Here is a 9,827-nt window from a genome sequence, read left to right as displayed (position 1 = left end):
ACATCATTTCTAATAACTGTACGATATATGGGACTAGATGCAGCAGGATAGGGATTAGTGAAGACGAAGGAGGCAAAGGGAACTGGATAGCAAAATAAAGCATGGATGTCTTTAAAACTTTATACAAACAATGAATTCTAAGGTGTGTTTAGGTTCTTAGCATGGTTGATGTTTTAAAGTTTTTGTTGTTTAAACTTTGAATGTGTTTACACTACTATGCTACATTCTAATTTTAACTCATGCTTCATAAAAATGTTTGTGTATATATTTTTTTATAATTTTTACATGTTTTTGTACTAACAAACCCAAATGAACCCAAACCCCTTTCCAAAATTTTGTCGAACTTGCGAACCAGTTCTCGAACTTCAAACTTGGAACCGAACCTAAACTAGCAACTTACCTTTTTACTATATACATATCAAGAAGAAAACTAAGATGTAGATAAAGAGGGCTGAGGGAGCCTCCCTGAATGTGTTGGTTGTGATGTTGAAGGATTCAATTGTGCCCACAACAAATACACCTGTTGGGTCTACACCTCCAAATCTTGTTCTACATGCGCCTGTACATCTAATGTTGTCTTTAACATCATGACAATATCTTCTAGCTCGGTCTCCTTCACCTCAAACTCCTTCATCTGAGCCAACTGAATCTCTAACACACTTCTTAATTGCCTCTAACTAAGCCAAAAGCTCCATTGTCTCTATCCCCTATGCTAACTGCTGGCTAGCCAAGTCCCCTTCCACTACTACTAGTCAGGTAGTTGTCTCCTCCTAAGCCCACTTTGCTCCTATTTGAGACCACTCTATTGTTACCCAATCTACATCATTCTTTCTCTGAGTACAGTAGGTGTCTCTATACACCTGTGCTATCTTGCAAGTAAGGTCCTCGACTGGGATCTCTACTACAAATTCCCCAAGAGTCCAATCCCACATCTCTAGAGTCTCTCTATCTAGTCATCCTTGTGCCTCAAAGCAGATGGCAAAAGTAGTCGGACACCCTACTCTCATGAATGACAACACGTGCTCCAACTCCCAAAACATGACATTTAAGGCTCGAATTTGCACACAGATCACCACCTATCGGCCTCGAGCTACCATATCTCTTGGGTACACCTCCACTACCTAGCGGCCTTGGGTCACCATATCCGCTAGATATTCCTCTACTATGTTTGTCGCCCCCACTGTTGAAGTAGACGCTTCCTATGTCATCAAGATTTGTTGAGGCCCTCTTGTTTTCATGTTGTATAAACATTCCTTAGTGGAATGTTTGACAATTTGACAGATGTCACAGAATTGCTTCTTTGAACAAAAGTCTTTCGTGGGACCACCTTTGCAATCCATACACTATAAGTCCCCTTCGTCACTTCGAGTGGTGTCGTTTTTCATGTTTTTGAACTCTTTCATCATTTAGAGCATATCTTTTTGGAGGGCTTGAATCTTCTTGTTTGACTTTTCACTACTATCTCTCCTTAAGAGTCATCGTCGTCGTCATTAGATGATTGTTTCTTCTTTTTCTTTGTTATTTTTCTCTCACTCTCCAGATCCATTATTGATTGTAAGCATCATCATACAATGTCGGAGGCACTATCTTCATTTTCCTCCGAAGAGCAAGCTTTAACCTTTCAATAAACCAACACTTCTTCAATCCGTCTACTGGTGGACTTTCCATCTTCCCCACCAATTCTTTGACTTCCAGTCTACCTTTGTAGCCCCAAATGGTCTCGTCTTTAGCTTGTTTATTTTATGATCTCCACCACACTTTCATTGCCATTTGTTAGCAATTGAAATTCTTTCCCCAGGTTAGCCCATGTGGCCATCTTTGTTTTATCGACATTAAAAAACCGGCCAATGGGTACTCCCCTCAATGTCATTGGGAATTGTTTTACCCACTCATCCTGATCCGTCACCCCATTGGCTGTCTAGAGTCTAGACTGTCTCACACATTTTGTAATGCTGCACAGGATCTTCTTTCTCATCCCCCATAAATTTAGGCAATTTTTGTTTCTGCTTTGCCATTGTGGCTAGTGTAGGTACTTGTTCTGTTGGTACAGTTGGTTGCGTTGGTACCATAGGTTGTGTCGGTACCGTAAGCTATGTTGGTAACCTTGAGCTCAGTGTCTCGTTACCCGAAGTGTTTCATACACCTTCACTTGGTGTTTTTGAATCACTGAGAGTATCTAAGCCTAGTAAATTGCTTTGATCCTTATGCTCCTCGGTCTCTTCCATACTCGTGGCAGCACTAGTACCCTCGGCACCTCTACGCTCAACTTCTGCTCTCTCCCTCCTTCAGGCCTCCCTTGCATCCATATGTGGAGTTAGAGTTAGGTTTCCAAGTAAACTCCTCATTTCTTCAACGAAACCCTCACTATTTTGTTCGTCAACGTAGCCAAACTCCTTTGTATGTCCACTACCTACGGCCTCACCTTCGACCTCTTCCGATCGTCTTATGGCGATCTTTCGAAACCTTTGCCTTCTCTCAACTTCTTGTTGTAGTAGTAAGGCCCTTCTAGTGGCCTCACACTCTTCTATTCCTTTTTTTTGTATTTCTATTCAATTGGTTTGGCATAAATGTTTCGCTTATTCATCCACAAGAAAGTAACAACACATGATAAAAATTTAAATAACACTTTATTTAATTCATATCTCTGTAGGACATAATCATGACACCATGTTCTCTTTATTCATTTCCCCTTCGGGTTAACATTATGTCTCCCCTACGGTGGGCTTAATTTTCTCTTCACGATGATGACATTCCTCCTCTCTATAGATATTTTCAAGGATTTGTTGATGTTGGTTCTCTCAGTCAATTTCTTCCCTTTGGTTCTAAAGAGAAATGTTTGCGCAAGTAACCATGGGAGATGACTCATTAAATGGTCAACAACAGGGCTAACTCCAAATGCGCTCCAAACAACACCTTCAAAAATTCCTTCTTGTGCAGCTTCTCTACGCATGTGTGTTTCTACAGATACCTAAAGCAGCGATACGAAGTCTCTTGTTAACTCTTGTTCACCCTCAAACAACTCAGGGTTCTCGTCTTCCTTGTTACGGTGGTTATCTACTCGTTGTCCTATCACAATTACCGCTACTTCCTAGAATCTTTTAAAGGTAATGGCACAAAATGTTTACTGGTTACAGTAAACTGGATTTAATACATGCTACGGAAATAGAAGTGTAACAAAGAAGTAAACACCAATGCAATGTTTTAGGAAACCACAACTTTATATTCCATTAATCCTTCTTTCAAGTACATCACATGACAATATAGGACAAGATGAGATAACATAAGATGCCTTTCTCGTGAATGACGAAACATACATATACTACCTGAAGGGTTGCGACTCAACCGTCGCATCATAACGCCCTTCAATAACCAACAACTTCCTAACACATATTTAACTATCCCCGAGAGACAATAAAACTTCACGGACAAAACACTGCTTTATAATGCTAAAGTGATTTCCTCTTAACATGAAGACTATGTCAAGTCAGTAATTCTAAAATGATCTTACTCTTGACATGAAGACTATGTCACAGGGTTCTGCAGTACTGCCCCCCATACCATTTCAGGTTTGGAATGGCTTGAATGTCACCTAGGGTTCAGTCCAGGCACCCAAGGTAACCTACTAGGTGCTTGAGCCAAACACTTAAAAAAATTGATAACACTTTCTAAAAGAACTGAAACTTAGCATTATTCTACATTCTGCAAGACAGAACTGTAAAATCTTGTGACGAGTAAAACGTGATAAAAACGTCTGGTAGAATTTTAGGTCAACTTGAACATTCATAATATTAGCAAGAAAAATTCTCACTCAAAAGAGAATCAATTTATTTCAAGTGTGTAAGGCAGATTACAAAAAAACAGAATAAGTTGCAGATACTGGAGGTCAATGAATTGCAAATTCATATTTACTTTTTTATCATACAAATTCAATTAGGGTTTTACTTTTCAGCCCAAAGAGAAGGTGAAAATTCAAGCTCAAATAAATTGCCAGGAAAACACTCCTGAAATGCTCTGCAGCAAAGAATGAAAAAAATAACATAATTGAAGGACTTCAGCATCCTGAGAGATTGCAAACGTGGACATATTGCATCTGATTATTTGAAACCCCTGCTTGAAAGTTGAAAAAAGAGTTGATACAATTAATATTAAACCATGTACAAAAACTACCAACACAAGATTTGAATCTCTCAGATAACAAGAACTCACAGTGAGGCCATTGAATTAGGAGATTGCTTCACCAGTTGTCTGCATTGTCTTTGATTTGGAGCATTTGCCTCAGAATTCACTATATTTGCCAAATTTTCGAAAAGGTCAAAAAGGTTAAAAAGAAAATATTAAGACAAAAAATAGAGAAAATCCATTGAAGGCTTGGTGCAATCCTCCACTGCAAGGTAGGACCTTAGAGAGCTTGGGCACTGGGCAAATCATCATGGAGTGAAGCCCACCTTTCTAAGTCTGCAGGGAAATGAAGGGGTACATGACAACACCCTTCAAAGAAGAACAAAAACATGCCCTATTTTGTACATCCAAATAGATCTAAGCCAATGGCGTCCTTATCTTCTTCCAGATTCAAGCTCCACTGCATTTAAATGAATTTTTCCTCATATCCCTGCCATCAAATGTAAATATTTTCCTCATATCTGCAAACAAGTATATCTCATGGAAACTTATCGTGTTGGATGGTGATCAAGGGCAATGCCAAAGAAACCATTACTATGGATGCAAAATCATCACAATCTTATCTGCTAGCAGTGCAAAGAGTTCTTGATCGCTAAAATTTGTTTAGGAGATTTTTTCAGCACCAGAAAGTTGGTCTGCAAATGGTTTTATTAGAGATTGAAGTTGTTTACATCCATGAGACAGGTTTTCCATCAATTGTGGAAAGTGATGTCCACAATGGAAGCCTATTGGCTAATAAATCTATGTACATTTATATAAAATTACATACTAAATCCAAACTATATAATTTGATCTCGAAACAAATCCCTGATGCAATGATTTATTGGTTACAATAAAACCTCTCTTCAGAAATCACAATAGAAAATCGACTGAGACACTTTCAAACCTTGAAGAATGGACAGCACCCACTGAAAGACAGCAACGTCTATGTGGCACCCTAAATGCACCATTTATTTGGTTATTTAAAGGCCACAACTTCATTTATTTTCAACTTAATATTAGTCTAAACTAGTAGCTTTGTACTTTTGGGCCAATTAGTGGATAGGCTTTATATTCATGAAACATATGAGATAGATAACGTAACTACGAGCCCTCCTCTCCCATTTCCTACTAGTCAGTCATCTCTCCATTTATTGGAAGTGCTCCTCACGTTCTTATTTTTTACCCAATTGCCACTCCCTCCTCCAGCTTTTCATTTCATACACACAAATTTTTCCCGAAAACATTTCTTTGGAATATCCATATTATCATGGACTAAAATACCCCAACAGTGTATATAAGCATTATCTGCATTACACACTATCATCTGATTTTATAAAGCCAACATCATACCTAGATTGCCAAATACTTATTAAAAAATAAAAAAGCTTTTTATGACACTGAAAATGCAGCCTTATTCCTTCATTATCACTGCAAACCTGCACAGTATAATAGAGAAAGCATATTTTTCATATTCGTTCATTTAGCATCACCAATAATCTCCACAAGAACATTCTCCTTGTTTAAAATGATGGAAACGGGTTGCATCTCTCACAACAATTTCCCTTCTAACAATCTTGGAGATAAATTTTGTTGCAGTGTGGCAATCAGCACATACTCGAAGATTTTTAACAACTCTAATAGTTGTTTCAGGTGGCATGTTTAACAAACCAAATGCAATTGCCAACTTTTCACTGTGGTAGCAGAGAAATACTTCCTTTTCCTCCTCTTCCACATTATTACATAAATGTTTTGAATCTGGAAAATACCCTGCTGCCTTCATCTCCCACTCCAATTTCTCCAACTTTGCATAAATCTCCTGTGTCTGTGGATGTGATCTGTCTCCCACACAAAAAGCATGAACCATTTTATGGTCTTCAATCCAACTACATCCAGGGATCTTTTTAACCCCTTTATCTTTCATCAATCTCCTTATCATTTGAGCCTCACTCCACCTGCCCGCTTCTGCGTATATGTTTGACAGAAAAACATAAGTTGTGGCATTTTTTGGATCCAAATCGAAAAGCAGCATTGCTGTAAATACTCCCAAGCCTATATTCATATGTGCTCTACAAGCACCAAGATAACACATCCACATAACTGTCACAGGTTTAACTGAAATTTTAATGATAAAGTTTAGGGTGTCCTCAAGATAACCAGCACGGGCAAGAAGGTCAACCAAACACACATAATGATCAATTGTAGGTCTAATGCAATAAAGGTTATTCATTTCATTGAAGTATGTACAGCCCTCATTCACTAAACCTGCATGGCTACATGCATATATAACACAGGCAAAACTCACACTGTCAGGGTATGTTCCAGAATGCTTCATTAATTCAAATATTTTGATAGCGTCATTGCAAAACCCATTTTGTGCATATCCTGCAATCATGGCATTCCATGAAACCACATTTCTTTGAGGCATTTCATCAAACAATTCACGTGCCTGGTCTGTGCTCCCACATTTTGCATACATGTCTACTAGGGCAGTTGCAACTACAACATCTGATAAAAGTCCTCTATCCTTTATGCTTTGATGGATGTCCATGCCCTGTTTCAGAGCTCCCATTTTGGCACAGGCAGGGAGGACACTAACAAAGGTTGTGGAATTTGGCTCCAAACCTGTTAATTGCATTTGCATGAAAGTTTGTAAAGCCTTTTCAACAAACCCATTTTGTGTATAGCCTGCAATCATTGCTGTCCATGAGAACACATCTCTTTGAGGCATTTTTTCAAACAGTTCACTTGCCTTATCTATCCTTCCACATTTTGCATACATGTCTACCAGGGTAGTTGCAACCATAATATCTGGCAAAATTCCCCTATCCTTTATGATTTGATGGATGCCCATACCTTCTAATAATGCTCCCATTTTGGCACAAGCAGATAGGATGCTGGCAAAGGTTGTGAAGTCTGGCTTGACACCTGCCAATTGCATTTGCTTGAAAGTTTCTAAAGCCTTTTCGCCAAATCCATTTTGTGCATACCCTGCTATCATCGCATTCCATGAGACCACGTTTCTCCAAGGCATTCTGTGAAACAGTTCACATGCTTTGTCTATCCTTCCACATTTTGCATACATGTCTAGTAGAGCATTTCCAACTACAATATCTGATAAAAATCCTCCATCCATAATGCTTTGATGGACATTCATACCATGTTCCAAAGCCCTCAATTTGGCGCAGGCAGGGAGGATGCTGGCAACCGTTGTTGAATTTGGCTTTAAACCTGCCAAAAGCATTTGCTTGAAAGTTACTATAGCTTTTTCAAAAAATCCATTTTGTGTGTAGCCTGCAATCATTACAGTCCATGAGAATAGATCTTTTTGAGGCATTCTGTCAAACAGTTCACGTGCCTTGTCTATGTTTCCACATTTTGTATACATGTCTACCAGGGCAGTTGCAACTACAATATCTGATGAGATTCTTCCATCCATAATGCTTTGATGGATATCTGCACCTTTTTCGAAAATCCCCATTTTAGCACAGGCTGGAAGGACGCTGGCAAAGGATTTGGAGTTCGGCTTTATACCTGTCAATTGCATTCGGTTGAAGGTTTCTAAAGCCTTTTCAGGAAAACCATTTTGGACATATCCTGCAATCATTACATTCCATGAGATGACATCTCTTTGAGGCATTATGTCAAACAGTTGACCTGCCTTGTCTATGCTTCCACATTTTGCATACATGTCAACCAGAGCATTTCCTACTATAATGTCTGACAAAAGCCCTGTTTCCATTATGCTTTGATGTAAATCTATGCCTTGTTCCAAAGCTCCCATTTTGGCACAGGCAGGAAGGATACTGACAAAGGTTGTTGAATTTGGCTTTACACGTGCAGATTGCATTTGTTTGAAAGTTTCTAAGGCTTTTTCAACATATCCATTTTGAGCATATCCTGCTATCATTGCTGTCCACGAGAAGACATTTCTTTCAGGCATTCTGTCAAACAATTCACGTGCCTTGTCTAAGCTTCCACATTTCGCATACATGTCTACCAGGGCACTTGCAACTACAACATCTGACATAATTCCTGTATCCTCTATACTCTTATGAATGCCCATACCTTGCTCCAAAGCTCCTATTTTGGCACAGGCTGGAAGCACACTAGCAAATGTAAACTGATTTGGTTGGAATCCTGTTTGTTGCATATGGTGAAACAATGTGACTGCCTCGTGAGGACACCCATGTCTTCTGTACGCTACAATAATCGAATTCCATGAGGCCGTGTCTCGTTCTTCCATGTGGTCAAACACTTTGCGTGCATCAACCAAACTTCCACACTTAAAATACATGTAAATAAGCTTATTATGCAAAGATGTGCAGGGAGCAAATGAGAGTTGCCTGTAAGCGATGAAAGAGTGAAAAATTTTCCCCCGTAAAAAAGCGTTTTTGAGAATACAAGTTTCCAAAATTTGAAGACGTGTGGTTTTTAGGAAAGGTGTACGTAGTAAGAAGAATGGGCAGTGCATCCTTTAACTGGATTTCTATACATAATGCAGTGAGATTGAGGGGGGTAGTGGATGGCAATGGCATTTTAGTATTGTGATTTAAGTGTGCTATTCAGTTTACATGTACCACAAGCATTGCCACTGATAGGCCTGGAAGCAATTTATATTTAATGCTAACTTTGAAAACCCGAAACCTGATGGTTTTATTATATCTGAAAAAGTTTGCTGTAAAACCAAACTGTGTCTGCCAGAACACCGGAAGTCCTCAACTATTTTGATTCCTCAAATTACAAATGAAACATCCCATGATCAGAGAAGCAACCAGGCCGAGCGATGTGTAAATGATTCCTCCAAACCATAAGAAAATGCGAATTTCACTTCCCTGTTTTAGAAGCTCGGAATTTAAGTTTAAATGTTACTGTAATTTATGTTTGTTTGATTAATAGCCGTTTGTATTAAATTGAATACTGAGAATTATTAAGAAATTAATCATCTTAAATGTTTCCTATTTATTTTTGTTTTATTTTGGAGAGGATGTCTTGATGATTATTACGTAAAAGTGAGCTTTATTCGTGCACAATTTTGTGTTCATTATTTGTATATGATGAATACGAAGATTATTAAGAAATTAATCATCTTAAATGTTTCCTATTTATTTTTGTTTTATTTTTGAGAGGATGTCTTGATGATTATTACGTAAAATTGAGCTCTATTCATGCACAATTTTGTGTTCATTATTTGTATATGATGATTATTGGTATATTCTTATGTACAGTTGGATTCTATTTATGCACAATTTCATGTTCTTTATTTTATTTTCATTATATATTTATGCATTTTTATTATATATTTATGCATTGCATGCAATTTATCTATTTTAATTGTATTGATTATTCATGCATACATACCCTAAATTTGTTACCTACATGGATTTATTGTCTTTCTTCTTCTAAATCTTATTCACATGTGTATTGTTGCCCTAGCAAGAGTGAATACGACTCATCTAAGTTTGAATTTCATATTTAAAAATCCTTCATAGTACCCACCCTTTATACTTGAACCAAATCAACTTTGAAGACATCCTTACTATAGATATTTATTTGAATTATTAGGACATTATCCAAATGCATCAAGGGTCAATCAAAATATAATTAAATGTGCATTATCTCTCATTTGAAATAATTTCAAATCATGGTTGAAATTATATTATTAGTTA

The 9,827-nt window shown here is 37.8% G+C and overlaps 1 pseudogene across 1 annotated transcript; it reads right to left on the bottom strand.

Moving 5' to 3' along the window:
• Positions 1 to 4,966: 4,966 nt before the first annotated feature.
• Positions 4,967 to 8,455, bottom strand: LOC149533340 (pentatricopeptide repeat-containing protein At3g26782, mitochondrial pseudogene; annotated as a pseudogene). Its single transcript, XR_016356683.1, has one exon. The product of XR_016356683.1 is annotated as a pentatricopeptide repeat-containing protein At3g26782, mitochondrial pseudogene (transcript).
• Positions 8,456 to 9,827: the final 1,372 nt, after the last annotated feature.

This window comes from Cupressus sempervirens, chromosome 10 (assembly GCF_028749045.1).
Source record: "Cupressus sempervirens isolate cs-2001-9-10 chromosome 10, ASM2874904v1, whole genome shotgun sequence".
NCBI classification, from domain to species: domain Eukaryota; kingdom Viridiplantae; phylum Streptophyta; class Pinopsida; order Cupressales; family Cupressaceae; genus Cupressus; species Cupressus sempervirens.
The sequence above is the reverse complement of the archived record's forward strand: the minus strand, read 5'-3'. Positions and strand labels throughout refer to the sequence as shown.